Raw genomic sequence first — 21677 nt, 5'->3', positions numbered from 1 at the left:
GCCACCAGGGGCAGGAGTGCCGAGTGGGCTGAGGGCTGCTCCGCGTGGGGCCAGGCTGCAGGGGCCTCCAGCCGCCCAGCTGTGTCTCCTCCTGTGTCCTCTCTCTGCTCACCTGGGGGGAGATGAATGAATGCCTGGCGCACAGCGAGGCCATCAGCTGGGGAGGCCGGCGTCTTCCAGGCAGACCGCCAGCCTCCAGGGCTTCCACATGTTCCTGCGGGGAGAGGCTGGTGCCGACCCTGCTGCCTCTCAGGCCTCTTTCCCCGTCCGCCTGCAGACTTGGGGCCCACCAACTCTCTGCGTCCATGCATCTGTCCACTGTTTACCACGTGCTGGGAGGCTGTGGTGAAGAGTGCAGCCTCTCAAGGCCTGGGATCAGATCCCACCTGCGCCTCTTCCAAGCTGTGAGCCTTGGGACAAGTTACTTAAACTCTGTGCTCAGTGGCCCCATCTGTGAAGTGGGGTTGGTAACAGTACCAGCCTCATCAGGTTGTGGCGAACACACAGTGCCCGTTCACAGTCACCCACATCCCGCACAGGATGCTGGAGACCCCAGCGAAGCAGAGGTGTGTGCCCTACAAATGCTCATACTCCCGGGAGAGATGGACACGGTCACATAAACAGCCCAGTGACCAGTGGGAGCTAAAGAGGGAGCCACGACTTCCATCCCACACCTCCTGGGCAGAGGCCGCCGAGATCCCGTGATACAAATTCATACCAAGCGCGTCACAGATACCCGGCCTCATCTCTCCTTCCCCTCGCCCTGCACTGGCACAGCCCTCCTGGGAAGAGCAGGTGGCTGTCCCCACACGGAGAAGTCTTGGTGTTCCCTGGCCCTGTGGAGCCTCCCAGGCCCCTTTAGCCTTACAGCCGGCCCTGTCCTTGCCCCAGAAAGACTTATTCTAAGCCCCTCTGCCCTCTCCAGCGGGGCTGGCAGCCCGGCACCCAGCAGGTGCTGTGTGGAAGGAAGGCGTGCCACCAGGGATCTGGCCACCCTGCTGCTTGTGTACTCTGCTTCCATCTGGTTTGCATGGGGGAAGTGCCTGGCTTGGGACGGGCTCTGCAGGGTGCTGTGGGGGTTCCCCACTCTGCTAACCTGAGGCTCTCATCAGTTGGTGTGCTCGAGTCGGCAGGAGGCCCCGCCGAGAGGAAGGAGAGGTGGGGCCCGCAGAGGGAGAAAGGCGAGGGCTGCACGTGTGCTCAAGAGCCTGCGAGCGAGCGAGAGGAAGGACGTCCGCCTGCCGCTGAAGGCACACGCGGCTCACCCGGCACAAGTCACCGATCTGCCGGGCAGGGCCGGTCTCCTCAATCAATCCGCACTGACACGGGGTCGCGGAGGCAGTGCCCTAGAGGCAGGAGGCTCCATTGGTAATCCCAGAGTGGCCCAGGCGCCTGGAGGAGGGCAGAGGAGCTTGTAATAAAGGGGGTGACACGGTTTCCAAAAGCCATCTCGGAGCCGGAGGAGGAGGGACAGGATTCATTTAGCTTCTGGAACTGAAACCACTGGTTCCGTTGAATAAGTATTTTCCGAGAGGACTGGGTTGGGGAGGGAAACAATGAATCTAATGAATCTACTGTCTTTTTCTTAAAGTGTGGGAGGAAAAACAGGATTCTTGAAGATGAGACAGTGAGAGAACAATAGAAGATGCTAACATGGTCAAAGAGGAGGGGGCTCCCAGGTGCTGAGCTCTGGCCCCTGTGGGATCTGGGGCAATGATTTAACGTCTCTGAGCCTCCGTCTACTCATGTGTTGTATTATGTCCACAGCATAGAACTGTAGCTGTTGTGAACATGTGCCCGGTACTGAACTGAATTCTTTATGCAAATCTCTAGATTCTCATAACACTTCTGTTAGGAGGGAGGTCATAGTATCCTCATTTTGTGGCTGAGGAAACCACCGTTCAGAGAGGTGAAATGAATTGCCCAAGGCCACACAGCCGAGTACCCCAAATCTGCCTGTTGGCCATAACACCCACACATGCTCTTTTTCCAAATGGCACCAGAAGGGAAAAGTGACAGACCGCCACTGCTGAAGGAGCCGCGGCTGGGCTGGCCGTAGGCCTGGGAAGTTTGCAGGTGGAGGTCAGCTGGGCAGTGTTCCAGCGGGGTCCAGCAGAGTGGGCGGGGGGCTATGGAGTCAGTCCCAGGACAGGAGGCAGGAGCAAACTGAGAGCCTGGACTCGTTATCTGTCTGCATTCTTGTCCTTTGTCACCATTCATTTCATGTTCCAGTCCCCCAGTCTGTAACCTGAGTAAGATGAGAAGAGGGGAAAGGGAGGGAGGAATGACGGGCAGGAGACTGTCAGGAAAAGGGCTGCCCCCTGCTTCATGAGTTCTCTCAAGAAATCGAGGGTGCCCCCAACACTCAGGGTTCACAAAGCTCCCCTATATCCTTCCGTGTTGGTCCGGAGAACATGGGGCTGTGCTGAGAGTCCCCCCAACCTTTCCCTCTGCAGCCCCGATCCAAGCAGAAGCCAGCACTGGTCTTTTTAAAAGTCTTGGTGCCAAAGAATTTGAAAATGAAACTCGCAGAACAATGGGAACTGCCAAAGGGCAGGGCCCCACAGCCTGTTCAGCTCTGCCCCGGAAGAGCCTGCACCCCGCCGGGCTTGCAAGAGGCGTGGGGAACCCAGTCTTCAAGCGTTGCCTTGACCCACATTAGAACTGGCCCCCACTTTGTGAGATTGGACAAAAGCCAAGAGATATCACTGCCGTCTCCACTCACATCCTCCTGAGGTGCCAGGACCAACTCAGGCTCTGCCTGGGATTCCAAAGCTGGGGGTGGGTGTGGCCACGGCCAGGACCCTCCTTGGGTGGCCTAAGGCAAGGCAAAGTGTTAATGTGTCTGGCTAGGTGGGGTGAGAGGTGAAAGGGTAGAGCCAGGCCCTGGGGAGCTGTGTACCTCAAATGCACCTAAATCTGGGCCCCCGTCACACCTGGTTCCTATCAGCCCTCACCTGCGGGGCAAAGCACTTCTCCAACTCCAATTTACTTTCCAGTCGGGTTGCATCAGAAAAGGAACAACTCTAACATCTAGAACCGGCAATTTTAGCCAATGTTAAGGTCATCTGTGCCCAGGTGGGAAACAGGCCCAGAGCGGGGAGAGAACCTGGCCAGGTATCCAGGTGAGTCGCAGACAGGATCACCATCCCTCCAAATGCATCTCACCCTCACTGGCCTCACTTTTGAGAGCAGTGGGTCAGGCGGCACACACATCTCGGGGGTGGTTTTACAACGGAGATTTCCTTTTAAACAGCCAAGCCATTCCTTTGCTCCATAAAACATACATGAGATTTGCAGAGGAAGTCTGGGAACCGCCTGCGGCCTTGGCACCACCAAGCCGCCACCTTATCTCCAAATTAATTCTGGACTCTGGATCCAGCCAACCAGGCACTGCAGGTTTTAAGGCCGCCGCCGGCGAAGGCAACTGGCATTTGGTGAGCATGTATTTCACATGTGAAGCTGGGGGGCCTCCCCACTCCCCGTTTCATGAAAACAATGGGAACTGGGGGCCCAAGTCAACCATCCGAGGAGACGTGGGGCCAAGAGGTGGAGGCGGCCAGGGGACCGGGTCTGCAGGGCCCTGAGGGCGTTGGGAGGCACGATCCACCGCCGTGCCCAGCCCTTCTGAGCAGGTGACCAGGAGGGGGTCTGGCCCTGGTTCGCGGGCCCCCTCGGCGGTCAGAACCCGTGGGATGCTGCGGTTGGAGGCCCCCGGGGCTCCCGCGACCCCGGGCCACTAACTCCCCACAAAGTTGGCTCGCCGCCACTCCCAGGCGGACGGACGGGAGCTGCGGGCCAAGATGGCACGGGGCGCGCGGCGGCAAGCTCGTCCTGCGCCCCGCGGCCGCCGAGAGAAGACCCGCGCGACCCCCGCGGCCGGGCTGGGGTCGGCCCGGCGCGCTCAGGCCTCGGCGCCGCCGCACGCGGGTGGGCACGCGCGTGCGCGCCGGCCCCGCCCCCCGACGCCCCGCCCCCGCCGCGCGCCCTCCCGCCCGCCCGCGCGCCGCGGCCTCGAGCCTCCCCATTGGCCGCGCGCCGTCACCTGACGCTCTGTTATTTCCTGTGTGTTGGGAGAATGGAGAGAAAAAATCCCGAATCGAGCGGCTTTCCGCCCCTGCGAGGCGGCCGCGGCCTCCGCCTGGGGAGCCCGCCCTAAGGCGCGCCCGACCGGGGAGCGAGCGCGCGGGCCGGAGCGAGCCTCGAGGGGCCGCGGCCCCGGCCCGCCCCGCCGCCGGCCCGGGCGCCCGAGCTGGAGGCGGCGGAGGCTCCCCCACCCCCACCCCGCGCAGCGCCGCCTGCCGCCGCTCCCTCCCCTCCCGCCCCCGGCCGAGGCCGAGGGACCGGGCGGGGGTCTCCCGCAGGTAACCGCCACCCGGGAGGGGGGTAGGGTCCGGGCTGAGGAGCGGGGTCCGGGCTGAGGCGCTGGGGCCAGGCCGGGATGTCCGGCCTCGAGGGCTGGGGGCAGAGGTACTTGCCCGGCCCGACCTGGGAGTGCTGGGACCCCCGACTCTGAGGCCGGGACTCGGGGCGCCGAGGGCCATGGCCCGGCCCGACCCGGAGTGCAGAGAGGAGGGGCCTGGCCGGGCAGCGAGGGCTGCCGAGGGGAAGAACCCGGCCTGGCATCCGGGCGTGAGGGGTCTCGGTCCGGCCTGGGGGTCCCTCGGGGCTTGGACACCGTCCTAGCCCTAAGGTGCCGAGGGGCAGGGGTGGGGTACCTGCCGGTCGCGGTCTCGGGTGCCCAGGAGGAGGGTGCGAGCGGGCGGTGCCCGGGGGTCGGCGGGGTCAGCGCCGCCGGCACCGGGGCCCCTGACCGCCTCGGGGACCGGGCTGCGCTCGCCGCTTCGCTGCGGGCTGGGGGCGAGGCCGGCGGGCGGAGGGCCGGGCTCGGGGCTGGGAGGGGCCGGCCGGGCTCCCGGGAGTCGGAGCGCGCCCGGGCCGCGGGAGGGACGGGGACCCGCCGATGGCCATGTGAACACCTGAAGCCATGTGGACGCGGCTGCTCCTTGCCGGTGGGGGGCGGAGGGCAGGTAGCGGCTGGCCCGGCGCAAGGTCCCGGCGCGGGGTGGGGCGGGAGCGCCGCGCAGGACACACTTCCTGCGTGGGGTGTGCTCCTCCCTCGCCGCGGGGAGCAGGCGGGGCGGGGGGTCCAGTGGTCCCCGCGGGCGGGCGGGGGCCCGGGGCGCTCAGCTCGTGTTCCCCGTTGGAGGGGAAAGCGGTGCTGAAGGAGCGGGGCTGATCGGGCCCTGCCCGGCGGCCGCGGCGGGAGGTGGACCGGCCCCTGGGCACCGGGATGGGAGGGGAGAACTTACCGCGTTGGGTGGGGGAGAGCAGCCGCCTTCCTGGGCCCGCGCGGGTGGGGATGATTGTCTGGTTTTGTGGTTGTGGATCCTAGCACTGTCTGCCCGTGTGAAACCTTTAGTTTGCCCTTAGGGGACGGGTCAAAATTAGGATCCTTTCCCTCTGCTTTTTTTTTTTTTTCCTTTTCCCTTTTCCTTTCAAAGATTAGATGACTCTGGTAACTGCTGTAAGATGGATGGAATTTTCGGGCTATTATCTAACAGGCAGATCTTTGGATGATAATTGGACCCTTATGTTAACAGCTTCAGTGAAGAGTTTTATGCAACGTCTTACACAGGGTGGCAGCTTGGTGGAGTGGGAAGCTGCCTTGAAGTCTGGACCTGGGAGACCAGGGGTCCACTTCCAGCTTTGCCACCGGTAAACTGTAGCCTTGGCCAAGTTACCTACCCTCTCCAGGCTCCCAGGGTGTGGGTTTTGGTTTGTTTGTTTTTGGTCTCTCCTATCTTGTGCTTTTGTTTTAGCCAGAAGCTACCTGAAGGCAGAAGTGCAGGCTGTGCCTTACCTGGCTTTTAAAAGCCCGACTCACTCTTTAGCTTCCAGCCACTTCTCCAACAGAGCATAGCACTAAGTCAGAGTACAGTTTTTTCTCACATCCCAGGTGCTGTTCTATGCTTCTCAGAACGTATATTCTAGCTAGCCTATGCTGAATGTGCCTTTTATTTTTTTTTTTTTTTTTTGTCTTTGAGCAAGAAGTTAGTAGGAAAAATATTTTAGGGAACATTTGACTACTTGGAGCTGTGGATATAGCACAAGTATATTTGGTAACACGTGTGTTTGGGTCTGTGTGTTGTTGGCTCCAAGGAATTCCAAGATCTTTCTATGTAGTGGTTTGGGGAGGGAGTTATTTAAAGTTCTTTCAAATGTCTAGCTTCAGTATTCTCAGAGTAGGAATAAAGTGGAATTCCGCAATATATATGTCCTGTGAAATGGCATGCTAGTGGAATTAACTATCACCTCAGGGTGCACTAATTATTGCATCCCCAATTTATTCCTTAATGGTAGCTGGATGCTTCCTCTCAGATGTTGAAGAACCCCAATTAGTTTCACTGATTTTTATGGTGTGTGAGGGCCTTAGGCCATGCTTCTGACTGGTTAGTCCTTCTAGATCAGCCTCAGAAGTTGGTCTTGTTTGTCTTAAGTTTCTACTACTATGATGCTTGAAGGACATGTACCTAAGGTGTAATAGTCTTTCTTAGCTCACCCTCTTATTCAGTCTGTACAAACACAGTTTCAAAAGGGAGTCAGCATTGGGAAGTTTGCTCATACTGCTGACTTTGGAGGTACACGTTTTCTTGCATGTTAACATCAGGCCCATCCCATAGGTAGACACTTACACAGCTCTGTAGCTATCAGTTACTTGGAGTTTCCCACATAAGCAATTTATCTACAGTGTTATTTAAGTTTTGACCTTGTTTGTCCTGGAATTTTAAAAACCCTCGTTCCTTAAATTGTAAGCAGTTATCAAATGTATATTTACATTTATGTTATAAGAAAAAGTTATAAAACTCTTATTCTACAAATGTAATTTGTGTGTTTATACATGTGAGAGAAGGTTGCCAAGGTACTAAGATGTCAGGAGACATCTTTTATGTTTTATAACCTTTTAGTGGTATGGAATGGAATTCAGTTGAAATCACATCTATTTAGACCTAGAACTTAGAGTTGGACTGTTTCTGGTGGGTTCAGCCTTCTCTTCCGATGGGAAAGGATGCTAGCATTTGTGTGTGTGTGTGTGTGTGTGTGTGTGTGTGTGTGTGTGGTTTTTTGTAAAGATTCAATATGCTAGGTTGTGTTCAAGTTATTTTAAGTTGCCTTAAAAAATCCACCCAGCAGACCTGAGAAGTCGATCCTCTCCTTTTCTTGAGAGGTCGTAGAGCTAGTGAGGGGTTAGGCTTTGGGTGTGACCATCCTCTCTGCCTGGCTCTGGAGCCTTTACTAGGTCCAGTGTAGCTCAGTGCCTGTTCAAGGCAAAATCAGATAGTGGTAGATTGGTCTTGAAACCTGGACTTGGACAAAATACTGGAAAGCATGATTTTTGTGACTGTGCCAAGTGGTTTAGTGGCCCCTTGGAGTTTTCTCAACTTTCACTTTCCCCATACCGGGCCAGTTTTGCCAGCGCACCTGAGATTTAATCGAAAAAGTTTCTCTTTCATACCCATTTCTGCAGTTCTGTCCTGAGCTGGATTCTTTCACCAGCTTAAAGAGTGATCTCATACGGAAGGAGCCATCTCTTGTCTGTTACTGGTTTATAATGCACAGGAATCATGTTATCTGGTGATGCTCTCAGTTTGACCAGATGGGACTCAGTTTACAAAAGACAGTCCTTTTCCCAGTATGCCCTGGGTCTTCTTCCTCATGGGGGCTTGCGTTCAAGGCACCGAGTGCTCATTAGATCTGCCTGAGCCTTCTAACTCTGCTGCCTTCATTTTCTTTTTGTGGAAGTAAAAGTAACAAGATAAAGCAAAACAATGAAACCCTGTTTATATTGAGCAAAACTGTACATCAAAGTTATACATTTGAAATAGAATACAGTTGACTCTTAAACAACACAGGGGTTGGGGCACTGATTCCCCCACCTCTGATGTGTAACTGACTTCCCTGAAACTTTACCGATAGCCTACTGTTGACCAGAAGCTTTACCAATAACATAAACAGTTGATTAACACATATTTTATATGTTATATGTGTTATACACTGTAGTCTTACAATAAAGTAAGCTAGAGGAAAGAATGATATTAAAAGCATAAGGATAATACATTTACAGCATTTATTGAAAAAAAGAAACCTGCATATAAGTGGACCCGCATAGTTCAAACCCATATTGTTTTTAAGGGTCAACTATATAATGAAAATAAGGTTTTCATAGTACATAATTTGGGCACATTGCATTTAGACTGGATAACTTTTTTATTATTAGTTAGGCTGTTGTCCCTTTAATATCTGTGTACGTGCAGTGTAGGTGAAAAGGTTCTCATGGCCACAAACAGTCAGGATTTTGCATTAGAGTTGTGTTTGCTTTGGAAGTAATGCACGTGGCCCAGCGGGAAGATGAACTGTGAGGTGAGTTATTGGTATATCTGATACTTTGTTGTGGGGAAGTTAAGGGAAAAGGGTTAGCTACGGGAAAATAGCTGTGTTGCAGTGTGTACCTGTAAGCCAGTGGTTCTCAACCTTCTGGCCCTTTAAAACAGTTCCTCATGTTTTTACCCCCAACCATAAAATTATTTTCGTTGCTACTTCATAACTGTAATGTTGCTACTGTTATGAATCATAATGTAAATATCTGATATGCAGGATGGTCTTAGGCGACCCCTGTGAAAGGGTCGTTCGACTGCCAAAGGGGTCGCGACCCACATGTTGAGAACCGCTGCAGTGTAAGGTGTTCTGTAGGAAAGGGTGGAAGCTCATCGGAATACTTGACTGTCAGCCTGATGGGAAGATGGTTTCATGTTTAAACATGACGTCCTTGAACATGGATTAAGGTTCTCTGTGTGTTGTGTTCTAATTTTCATTTGTAGGTATTTGTAGGCACTGTTTTAAGCATGGGAGACGCAGTGGTGGGCAAGAGAGGAGTCTGCTCTGGAGACAGACTGTAACCAGTACGTCGATATGAATGTCAGGTGGTGGTAATAGCTATGAAGAGAATACAAAGATAGAGACTCAGGGCTGGGACTCAGAATAGTCATGAAGGTGTTCATGCTTCTGAAGCCTTCTCTGCCAGTATGCCCTAGGTCTTCCTCATGGGCGCTTGCGTTCAAGGCACCGAGTGCTCATTAGCTCTGCCTGAGCCTTCTAACTGCTGCCTTCATTTTCTTTTTGTGGAAGTAAAAGTAACAAAATAAAGCAAAACAATAAAACCCTATTTATATTGGAGCAGCCAGACTTGATCTGTGGGACAGGTGGAACGGCATGAAAGTAAATAATTTGCTTTAGCCCTGGGCATCTTGAGAAGTTAATCCAAAGAATAGAGGTGCGTTGATTGAAGTCTTCCCTCTGTTTGTATCTTTATGCTTTTGTGAGTGGGGACCTAGCTCAAAAGAGCTTAAGAGGGATCATTAGTGGTATCTTGTAAAGGGTAAGAAAGAGGAATGTTATCTGCTTTTTTTTAATCGTTCCAGTCGGAAATGTAGAGATGGGTTAAAATATTGATGGGTGCTAGGCATTATTAGAAGCGTCCTTTAGTTGTGTGTATGTTTCTTTGGTGGGGAATTGGAATGGGATGTTAATCATCATACTTTGTTAAAGCTTCAAGTGAAGCCAGCAACTATTAGTGACATCTGTATGCAGGCACTGTGCTAGGTGTTGCTGCAAATGAAGGATCCAAAGTGACTGAGTGGAACTGGGGTATGTGTGTGGAGGGGGAGCCGTTGAGGGAAGCAGGATAGCTGTGCGAGTGGGGGCTCTGGCAGGGAAGGAAACAGCAGGGTCAGACAGGCCTCCTTGCCCATAGCCCAGAGGGTTCATCCTCCCAGGCTTTCCCAGCCAGCTGGCCCACGTCCTACACACCTGCCTTCACCCCCTTTTCTCTGCGCTCTGATTACAGAATTACATGGCGAATGTGAGGAAACCTGAGAAATTATCTAGTGTGGCCCTTTGCCTACAACTCAGGAGAGATGCTGAGAAGGTGGTGACTTGGCCCAAGTTACACTTCTGTACACTGACAGACTCCAGGTTAGGACCCCGTTTTCTTCTGCCAGAGTCCATGCTCTCCCCAGAGGATTGAGTTAGCAGTTGCTCTTGGGTAGAAAAAAGAAAGGAAGCCCTGGCTGGTTTGGCTCAGTGGATAGAGCAGGGGTGGGCAAACTTTTTGACTCGAGGGCCACAATGGGTTCTTAAACTGGACCGGAGGGCCAGAACAAAAGCATGGATGGAGTGTTTGTGTGAACTAATATAAATTCAAAGTAAACATCATTACATAAAAGGGTACGGTCTTTTTTTCAATAGTTTTATTCATTTCAAACGGGCCGGATCCGGCCCGCAGGCCGTAGTTTGCCCACAGCTGGGATAGAGCATCGGCCTGCGGACTGAAGGGTCCCAGGTTCGATTCCGGTCAGTGGCATGTGCCTTGGTTGCGGGCATATCCCCAGTGGGAGGTGTGTGGGAGGCGGCTGATCGATGTTTCTCTCTCATTGATGTTTCTGACTCTCTATCCCTCTCCCTTCCTCTCTGTAAAAAATCAATAAAATATATTTTTAAAGAAAAAAGAAAGGAAGCCTCTGGGTGCTGATGTACTCACTTGGGGAAAAGCCAGAGGAAAGCCCTGCTGGGCACCTCAGTTGGTTAGAGCGTCATCCCAGTACACCAGGGTTGATTCCTGGTCAGGGCACATGCAAGAATCAACCAACAAATGCATAAATAAGTGGAACAACACCTCTGTCCCTGACTCCCTCCCTCCCCAAATCAATCAATAAAACATTTTTTAAAATGCAGTACCTGTTGAGTCAGGGGCGCTGATTTCTTTTTTTAAAAAAGAAAAGAAAAAAGGTCAGGGAAAAGACAGCACATCAATCTTGAAAGCAGAGGATGGACAGAGAAAATTGTACCCCTGTTACTTTCACAGAGACGCAGTGTTGATTTCTTAGGCCCCATTGAGACCTAATCTCATCCTGATTATTTCTTGGTGCAGAACGAATGATAGGGAGAAGAGCATTAGTTGTGAAGTTGGAATAAGACCCTTCAGATATAGGGGGAAATTTCTTACATGTGGCTTAAAATTGAGTTCTAAAATTCAAATTAAGGCCCTAGTAGTCCTAAATTTTCACCTCTAGACTTCCGTTTCAGGGAGGATTTCACTTCTACATTTAGAAGCACCTTAACTATGAAGCATTACTTTGGTGGCCTGGGGATTATCACTGTGCCTGACAACAGGAGGGATTCTTGAGAAGCAGGGCTGCTTCCCTGGGCATTTCCCTCAGTGGGCCAGTTAGTTACCTGGGGGCAGATTTTGTATGCCGGTGGCACTCTTCTGTAAAAGTCCATGTGATGGGCACTTTATGGAGGCAGCAGAGCATTAGAAGGGAGATGTGTGGCCTCAGTCTGGCTTCAACACTTACTAGCAGTGACCTTGGGCATTTTGCCTGCAGCACCGTTTCCTTATGTGTAAAACAGAGGTATCCCATCCTCAGGGCCATTGGGAAAGGAACTGAACTAAGAAGAGCAGATAATGGGTGCATCACCCACAGGCAGCGCTCATTGGATGGCAGTTTTCCATAAACACTAGACTAGAGCAGGCCTGGTTCCTGCTGAACCTAGCGCCTTTCTGTCCTTAACTGTCTGCCAGTAGAGAAAGGCAGTTAAACAGGGATATATATCAGAAGTGCTCTGACAGAGGACATGGTGCTGTACCAAGACATGTACCCCTGCCAACTGGCGGGGCTCAGTGGTTGAGCGTCGACCCATGAACCAGGAGGTCATGGTTCGATTCCCCGTCAGGGCACATGCGCAGGTTGCGGGCTCGATTCCCATTGGGGAGTGTGCAGGAGGCAGCCAATTCTCTCTCATCACTGATGTTTCTCTCTCCCTTCCTCTCTGAAAGAAAGAAAAAAAAGACTTGTAAACCTGACTTGAAAGATCACAGGAGGCTTCTCAAAGGAAGACTGTTCACTTCCTCATCGCCCACTTGTCTCTCAGCTGTCTCTTCCCACCTCTATACTTGACCATTGACGGCCTCTGGACTCTGTCCCCAGTGTTCTCAGCTATCCTCAGGCTTTCATGGCTGTCCATAAGCTGACCACCCCACATTGATACCTTCAGCCAGACCTGCTAGCTCCTCCAACTGCCGCTTGACGCAGCTGTTTGAGTATCTCACCAGCAACTTGAGCGTCACAGTCCAAAACTGAAGACAGATTCCTCAGAAACTCTTTCCCCTCCTCTTGTTCCCTTCTCCTTAAGTGGCTTTATCTCCACCCAGTTTCTCAGGTCAGATTCCTCCTTTTCACTCAGCACCCTCCACTCCCAATCCATCACCAAGGCACCGTCAGTGCTGTGTCCATACCTGACTGACCATCTCTGACACCACCCTCGCCTCCCTCCCTATTGCTACCATGGCCTCCCTATTTCTACTCTTGTCTGTCTTCATTTCACTTTGCCTGGAGTAACTAAGAGTCACCTGTCTCTACTCCACTTCAAACTCTTAACATTTCTCATAGTACTTGGAAGAAAATTCAAACTCCTTGCCATCTCCCACAGGCTCGGAAAACCTGGCCCCTGGCTACTTCTGACTCTCTCCCCTGCTGCTTTCGCTGCTGTCCTCCAGCCACATTCACCTCGCGGTCCCCTGAAGGCATCAGGTTCTTTCCCAGCTTGGAAGCTATGCTAATTCCTCTGCCCAGAACACTGGCCATCCCAGCCTTTTCTCATTATTCAGGATATTTGTTGAGTGAATAAACAGCATGAGACAGGCAGCAAAGGGAGTGGGGTAAGGAGGAAAAGTGCCCTTGAGATTGCTGAAAGATTGTGAGTTTGGTTGTGGTGCAGGTGGAGTGAATTCAAGTAAAACAGCTGGGCGTGAGGCAGCCAGAACTCAGCTACACGTTCAGGAGAGTATAAAACGATGCCTCAACTTCAGAAAACTGGCAGTTTCTTAAAAAGTTGAACATATGTCTACCCTGTGACAGAGAAGTTCCATTTTTAGATATTTATGCAAGAGAAATGAAAATACATGTCCACAAATAGGCCTTGTATAAGAATGCCCATAGCAGCTTTATTTATTTATTTTTGTTTCAGAAAAGAGGGGAGAGAGAGAGAAACATCAGTGATGAGAATCATTTATCGGCTGCCTCCTGCATGCCCCACTCTGGGGATTGAGCCTGCAACCCAGGCATGTGCCCTGACCAGGAATCGAACTGTGACCTCCTGGTTCATAGGTCAGTGCTCAGTCACTGAGCCATGCCGGCCGGACTTTTAAATTTTTATTTATTGATTTAGGAGATGCTGATTTGTTTTTCCATTTAGTTGTGCATTCATTGGAGATCGAAACTGCAGCCTTGGCATATTGGGCCGACATTCCAACCAATTGAGCTACCTGGCCAGGGCCATAGCTTTATTCAGATGCCCACCAGGGGGAGAATGGATAGACAAACTGATACATTGTTCAGTAAAAGACCACTTGGCAATACAAAGTGTGGACGAAAGGGGCCACACACTGACCTGACAAGCTCAGGGAAGGCCTGCGTGGCAGCCTAGCAGACTCAGAGACCTAAAATAACCACAAAGGATGGTCTGAAATTAAACTGAAACTGAAAGCAGTTATGGTGGGCAGTTACGCCCTAGGCCTGTATCTTCACTGACAAGGTCCACTTTACCGTAACTGAGCCTATCTGCCTTTTTGCATCTAAGATAACATATCCTTGGGATATCTGGGTAACTTGTGACTTCTCTTTTTATGGAAACCCTGGGGCACAGCCAGGTGTGCTGGGCCCAGGACAGATGCAGCAGATTCCTTCATTTATCATGTGAATTGATCCTGCACCCACCTAAGTGCATGTTCATCATTTTGCTTTTTATCCAATCCCAGAGGTTTCCCCGCTTCGCTTTATCCCTCCTCCTTAATCTATCACCAGTGAATTTCATGTATAAATATGTAACCCGCCATTCTCCGGAGCACTATCTCGATTCGTTGAGGTTCTGCTTCCCGGCGTATGTCGACAGTTTGGCTCAAATAAACTCACAAAAATTCTTTACAGGTTTCAATGGTTTTTTTACGTTAACAAAAGAATCAAACTACTGATACATGTAATAAGGATGAATTTCACATTTATCATAACTACGGTATTTTCAACCCCTATTTTGCCCTCCTTCCCAACCATTTTCCACTTATCAGCTAAAGTGAACTTTTAAGTTCAGATTATTTTATCTCATTTGTCTTCCTTTAACCCTCCAGTAACTTTTCAGTGCTTTCATAGTGGCCAACAAGGGCCCATCTGACCCCTGCCTCCCTCTGGGCCCCTTTGACCTGGCTTCCCTTTGCTCCCTAAGTTCCAACCTCATTGACCTTCCTGCTGTTTCTCAACAGCCCAAGTTCATTTCTACCTTTACATTTGGCTCCTCCCTGTGCCTGGAGCACTCTGCCTCCCAAATCCTTGGGAAACTTGTTTTTGTTTTGTCATTCAGGTTCAGTTTAAATGTTTCCTCCTCAGAGAGGTTTTTTCTGACAGACACGCTCCCCTACCCCCACCACCCGCGGTCTATAATAGTGCCCCATCACCTCACCCAGCTTTATTTTATTCATAACTTTGATCACCATCTGAAATTATCTTGTCTCTTATTTATTTGTTTCCTGTTTCCTCCCTCTAGGACAGAGGTTCTCAACCTGTGGGTCGCGACCCCTTTGGGGGTCGAACGACCCTTTCACAGGTGTCGCCTAAGACCATCGGAAAACATATAATTTACATACTGTTTTTGTGGTTAATCACTATGCTTTAATTATGTTCAATTTGTAACAATGAAAATACATCCTGCATATCAGATATTTACATGACGATTCATAACAGTAGCAACATTACAGTTATGAAGTAGCAACGAAAATAATTTTATGGTTGGGGTCACCACAACGTGAGGAGCTGTATTAAAGGGTCGCGGCATTAGGAAGGTTGAGAACCACTGCTCTAGGATGAAGCTTAGCTTCTTGTTCACTGCTGTGTACTTCATGTACAGAGTGGGTCGTAAGTACTGACGGAGGAGGTATGAGGATGGCCTGGCGGTGAAGGGAAGAGAACAGTTGAGGAGGTGGATTTGTGAGGGAGGACAGCCAAGACTTCTGGCAAAGTGGTTCCTTTTTTCCTCTCTGAGTGATGGGTGTCTCCCGCCAGCGACAGGGACTTTACAGAGCTCAGCCCTAGAAGGTTCTGTAGTTGTCGTCGCCGCCGCCCCGCCCCACCCTCTCAGTTGTGTTCTTGTGGCTAATAATGACGAGTGCTCAGAGGGTCAGGACAAAACTCTGAGGAATGTGAACATTTAAGGGGGCAGGGTGGCATTTAAAGAGCAGAGAGGATGCAACCTGACGGTTAGGAGGAAAACCCAGGTGCGTGGCATGAGGAAAGAAAGCGTTTCAGGTCGGAGGCAGCAGCCAGGAGTGCTGAGGTATGTGATTGGGAGGGAGGAGGTGACTGAAGCCCAGTAGTTGTATATTTATTGATGAGAAAGAGAGGTGAAGAAGTGGAGACAATGAGTTTGGACTCAGACCTTCCTAAAGTTTGGTAAATAAAAAGGAGCTGCAGGGAGAATCTGGAGTCAAGAGAAGACATTTTTTAAAATAGGGGAGAACCTTGAGCCTGTGTAAATTGAGGTGGGTCGGAGCCCAAGTGCTGGATTGAGGACCTTCCTGGAGAACCTGGGGCCCAAGTCCATCCAGGGGACTGGCTTTGGATAGTAAGAACCCCCTCCCAGAGGAAAGCAGAGGTGCGTGGGAGAAGCAGGTGGGCCTGGGCTGCTTGTCTGTGTGCTGTGAAGGCACTCTGCCCAGGACAGGAGCGAGGTTGGAAGCTGAAAGAACGTAGGGAAGATTTGGGGAGACTGCTGTGGCAAGCAGATGGAGCCAACTAAGGAAACAAGAATCACAGGGAAAAGTACAAAGCAGTTAAGATGAGCTTTCTTCCTCTTCCTGGAATTTTTGAGAAACTGGTCAGACCTTTGCAATTCTTTGTCTAGTTTTGGATTCCAGTGATTTGGACTCTGCTTTTCCTGCCTCATGTCTGGCAATTCCACTCCTTTCCCAGATGCCTCTGCTGTCCCCATGCATTAGACCAGTGACTTGTACGTTATTGCACAGCTCTCAGGTGTTATTGAACCAGTACTTTTCTAGCATTCACTGTGTTAGGTGTTGTATCAAAACATCACAGAGAAGTGGGAGTCACTCTTACTCCCTGAGAGCTGGGCTGTCCCCGGTCTGCAGAGGCATCCGGGTCCCAGGTGGCCTGGCTGGGGCGCAAGAGATGGGAGTCGTCATCCTCTTTCCAAGTCCAGCCAGAGCAGCTCTCGTCATCGCTCTCTTACCTTTTGGGAATCTGCGTAAGATTTGTGCTGGAAAATATTTTTTAGCACCACTGCCCAGGGCTCTGAGGTCCTTATGGTCAAGACTATTTCGTTTTGTTTGTTTTGTTTTATAGCCCCAGAACCGGCAAGTGGCCTGTGAGTGCATGGAGAGTGAATGCACCCTTTTGCCCCGATCCTCTTCTCTGGAATGCCCTATCTTCCTCCTCTATCTGTCCTCATCTGTATATTACAGTAACTATAGAATGTATCTGTTTCACCCCCAGATTGTCTATTCTTAGATGGCTACCATGCCTTGTTAATCTTCATGTCCCTTTCCCATAGTCGGTATTAAAGTGATGTTAAATTTGGATTTTTAGAAAACTTGCAGAGCTTTCCTATGAGTGAGTAAAATGGTTGAAGGATAAGGAAAACATTCAGAGGAAATACCAGGCAAAGAACTGAGTTAGCCTGGTAAAGTATTCAGAGCAATGAGTTGATGAGGGTCTCAGGGTATGTTAGAGTGATGGCTATTCCTCATCTCTGAGAAGGAAAACAATAGATGAGGTTGGATGGGGTGCTAAGTGTCATAGGTGCACAAACAAGGAACGCCCTGCCCTATGAAGAAAGCTGGGAATTCTTCCTGGAGAGTTTTTGTGTGTGTGTGTGTTTTTCCTCTTTATTTTTTTGTTAATCCTCACCCAAGGATATTGATATTTAGAGAGAATCAAAGACAGAAACATCGATGTGAAACATCGATTGGTTGCCTCCTGCACCAGCCTCAACCAGGGCCCGGGCCAGGGAGGAGCCTTCAACCAAGGTACCTGCCCTTGACCAGAATGAAACCCGGGACATTTTGGTTCACAGGCCAACACTCTATCCACTGAGCCAAACTGGCTAGGGTGAGAGTTTTTTGGGCTTTTTAAAAATATGTTCATATTTATTTTAGAAAGCGGAAGGGAGAGAGATAGAAACATCATGGACTGGCTGCCCCTTGCACGCCCCCTACTGGCGATCGAGCACCCATGACCGGGAACCGAACCATGACCTCTTGGTTTCTAGGTCGATGCTCAACCAGTGAGCCACACCAGCTGGGCCCTCCTGGAGAGTTTTAGAACAACAAATTAGACTCCTTTGTGTTCCATAGTTTCTACTTGGTGGCAGAGGTATGGAGAACGTAACCTCAAGATTCCAGCCAAAAACTCCTATCAACTAAACATACAGTCATAAACACACCTAAACAGATTGATAGGAACCTGTACACGAGTGGAACAAACAGAAGCAAAAATATACATGTTGCATTGAATTTAATGCTGCTATGTTTTTCCTGTAGTGGATACGTGAGCTTAAATATCATAGCAGTAGAATCTTTATTTCTTTTAATTAAAGAAATCTTTGTGGAAGGAGATTTAAGTTCTAACATACTAAATAGGAGAAATCAGAGTTGGAGTGAAGGACTTTAATAATGATGCAGCCTGTATCATTTATCTCTTTTAGAAAAAAAAAAAACTTTAAAATTTTGTTGTATTGGCCAGCAAAGTGCTAAAAGTTGGCTACCCCTACAGATAAGGTACACAGGAAATGAAGCCTGTGAGAATGAGACATCAGAGAAAATACAAGAAAAAGAAAATTTCAGTTCAGCCAACATTGCTAAGTGTATACCGTGCTAGGCACAGGAAGTATAAAAATAAATAACACACCCTTTCCCTGGAGTTCAGTGTCCGGGAGAGTCGCACATGGACAGTTACCATTTATAAAGTCTACAGGGGCTCTCTAAGGCTGTCATAGGGGTGTAGCCAGAGTTCCAGGAGAGAACTAGGCAGGAGGCCTGCCTCCAGGTGGGGGGAGTGTCAGAGCAGGCTGTGGAGGAGAAGGGGACATGGGAGTAGGGCCTCAGGATGGATTGGAGAGAGCCACGTGGATGAGTGGGGCCTTCAAGAACCAAGGCTCTGAGGTATATGACATATTACACAGCAAAGCACAAGTCCTTAGAGGGACTGGAGATTACAAGGAAGGGCCAGTCAGGAGGGAGTGTAGGCCGACAGTGAGGTGGGAATAGCTTGGTGATGGGCCTTGAATATGGGCCAGGCTACTTGGTTCTCATAAGTGGAACAGGTTTTGAAGAAAGGTGTGATATGTGGTTGAGAGACTTATTCAGATTGTGAGGAGAGGAGGAGGTAGGAAGGGTGGGAGGGCTGGAATCATTCTTGCCTTTTCTGATTTTCCCCTGGCCAAAGCCCTAATCCCTAATCTGCATGAGAAAGATCTATAAAATTTAGTAACTGGTTTAAATAAAATGGCTGTATAGGAAATTTTGGCATCAATTCACTTTGATTCCAAAATAGGCACAGATATTTTATGTATAAAAAACTTTGGTAAATAATAGTATAAATAATTATTTTATATAAATAATAAATTATAAATTCCAGGGATTGTTGCAAACACTTAAAAATATTAGCTTGCTCAGTTTTTGTCAAAATCATCTGAGGGAGGTACTTTTAGGTCTGTTTTCAGATGAGGAAACTGTAACGGAGAGGCTGAGTGACTTGCCCACAGTCTCATCTAAACAGGAGCAGGGCCAGGGTTTGAATCAGGCATCCTGACTTCAGAGGCTGTGCTCTGTACACAGTGAGGTTCTGTATTTAATGTTAATGAGCTAGAAGATAACTCTTGGAGAACTACAAATTGGTAATCACAAAATAGTCCTGGGCGTGTAAGTACAGCATAGGGAATATAGTCACTAATATTGTAACGACCATGTACAGTAACAGGTGGGTACCTGAACTATTGGGAGGCTTAGTGCTAAAAACAAATGAGCTATCAAGCCATGAAAAGACATGGAAGAAACTTAAATGCATATCACTAAGTGAAAGAATCCAACCTGAAAAGGCTAAATAGTGTGATTGCAACTACCTGACATTCTGGAAAAAGGAAAACTACGAAGAGAGTATAAAAGGCCAGTGGTTGCCATGGGTAGGGTGAGGGGAGGAATGACCAGGTGGAGCACAGACATGTTTAGAAGAGCACTAAAACTACCCTGTGTGGCCCTAACCAGTTTGGCTCAGTGGATAGAGCATCAGCCTGCGGACTCAAGGGTCCCAAGTTCGATTCCGGTCAAGGGCATGTACCTTGGTTGCGGGCACATCCTCAGTTGTGGGGGTGGGGTGCAGGAGGCAGCTGATCGATGTTTCTCTCCCATCGATGTTTCTAACTCTCTATCCTTCTCCCCTCCTCTCTGTGAAAAATCAATAAAATATATTTTTTAAAAAAACACAAAAAACTACCCTGTGTGGTACTACAATGGCGAATACATCTCGTTCTAACATCACGAGGCGTAAACTGGAATGTAAACTGCACGTGGACGCTGAGTGATGATGATGTGTCAATGCAGGTTCATCATTGTACAGATGTCACTTTGGTGGGAGATACTCATAATGGGGGAGACTGCGGGAGCTGAGGGTATTTAGGGAAATCTCTGTACCTTCCTCTCAGTTTTGCTGTGAACCTACAGCTGCTCTAAAAATAAAGCCTATTTTTTTAAAAAGTGCATGACAATATGCACTAAAATGTAAACAGTAGTTATCTCTGGAGAGTAAGATTATACACCTCGGTATTGTTTGAAATTTATTCCATGAGCACACATTAATTTTATAATGAAAGGATACATTTCATTAAGACAGTTCTAAAAGTTGTTTAAACTAAAACACTATGCTAACGTTCTTGGAAAATTTTAACATCCTTTCTCTTTACAGCATTTTTCTGACATTTTTATCTGTTTCTTAGCACTAAACACAAAACTCTAAGCTCTGGATAGGAACTGTGCCTCCTTCACCTTCGTGTCTGTTGCCTAGAGCAGTACCTGGCGCACAGTGAGAGGTCACGTGTTTATTGTAAAGACTACGTATCTCACGTTAATCAGTTCATAAGATTTGCTTTTAATCGCTTTTATAGGACAAACTATTACATTATTTTCCTCTTTAGTTAGTGATTTAAGTGAAGGACGTGAAGAAGAGTTCCCTTGAGAAGATGCTGAGGAGCCAGTGAAGCAGGAGACAGACTGTTGTGGGTGTAGACACTGGAAGTGGTTTGGACAAGCATGTGGGAGGCCTGCCTGAGCTGCTGTCAGAGCCTCCTGCATAGCTCTTCCCGGTCCCTGGTTGTCTCTTACCAACTACTGCCAGAAAATCTCCCAAAACACAGCTCTGTCGTCTCTCTCTCAGTTGTGTATTGAATTAAATATGCACGCTTTGGGGCCTGGCCAGATCGGTCAGTTGGTTAGAGGGTCGTCAGGATACGCCTCGGTTGCAGGCTTGACCCCTGGTCAGGGCAACATATAAGAAGCAACCGATGAATGCATAAATAAATGGGACAACAAAATCTAGTATGTATCTCTCTCTTTTTCTCTCTTTCCCTCCCTCCCTCCTCCTCTCTGGAAAATGAATAAAAATTTAAAAAATGTATAGACGCCTTGCCTTGTTGTTCAGGCAGTTAGGACCTTCCCAGGGCCATCGCCCCGTTTCCCTGCACGTCCTCCATTGCAGCCTCTGACCCTCTCCAGAACTTACCTTACAACTGAGTTTGTCCCCACTTCCATGCATGTGTCCGTGCCCTGTTTCCCATCTATTGAGATCTCCATCTTTCAAGGCCTTTCTCAAATGCTCCCTTTTCCTGAAGCACAACATTCCCTTAACTGGGTGTTTTTCTCATAACATTCTGCGATTTTCTTGTGTGCATTTAATCTTCCCTTTTTATTAAATCCTTCTAAGCATGTTCTTGCCCTCCTTCCCCAGGCCTCTTTGAGGCAAGGATTGTGGTGTCAACACTCCTTATGTTCTCTGCAAGTGCCTGGAATCTTGAATGTGCGAGCAGACTGTGAATTGCTTTTGAAGTAGAGAAGAACAAAGTAGATAGAAGACAGAATTGATGGTATTTCATTTTGGCACAGGAAGACTTGTCCTTAGGCACGGGTTGTTTGGTGGTCAGAAACCTTTTTGACGAGAAGCCAGGGCTGGGGGCTGGGAATGTAGATAAAGAAGTACAGTGGATCTAGTACATCGGAACGGAAGACAAGAGGCCAGGTGCGGAAAGGACCAGGTGAGGAGCAGCGATTGTTTCAGAGTTTTGAGATGAGTCCCTGTACTTATCTCCAGGGTGCTCAAACACCCTGTAGTGTAGTGAGGGAAACAGACAGTTTGATCAGTGATAATACATTATAATAATTGGGCCATAGAGACAGGAAGGTGCTAGTAAACATTGGTTGATTCTAGAAGAGCAATGGCAGTAAGAGCGAGTGAGCGATCTTAGCAAGAGTGTGGCCCTGAGCGGGTGGGCAGAACGGTTGGCAGCAC

At 49.4% G+C, this 21677-nt stretch overlaps 1 protein-coding gene across 3 annotated transcripts in view; it reads left to right on the top strand.

The window, feature by feature from the left end:
* TCF20 (transcription factor 20) overlaps positions 1–21677 on the top strand; it is a 160314-nt gene that overhangs the window by 76305 nt on the left and 62332 nt on the right. Inside the window, exon 1 of one of the 3 annotated variants that reach the window (XM_036297297.1) lies at positions 4060–4364. The exons of the other annotated variants lie outside the window; for them this stretch is intronic. The gene's annotated coding sequence lies outside the window, so the exon portion shown is untranslated. Of the gene's footprint in view, positions 1–4059; positions 4365–21677 lie in introns of those variants that run through there. 3 annotated transcript variants of the gene reach the window in all.

This window comes from Myotis myotis, unplaced genomic scaffold (genome assembly GCF_014108235.1).
Source record: "Myotis myotis isolate mMyoMyo1 unplaced genomic scaffold, mMyoMyo1.p scaffold_m19_p_3, whole genome shotgun sequence".
Lineage (NCBI taxonomy): Eukaryota > Metazoa > Chordata > Mammalia > Chiroptera > Vespertilionidae > Myotis > Myotis myotis.
This window is presented reverse-complemented; position numbering and strand designations above follow the sequence as displayed.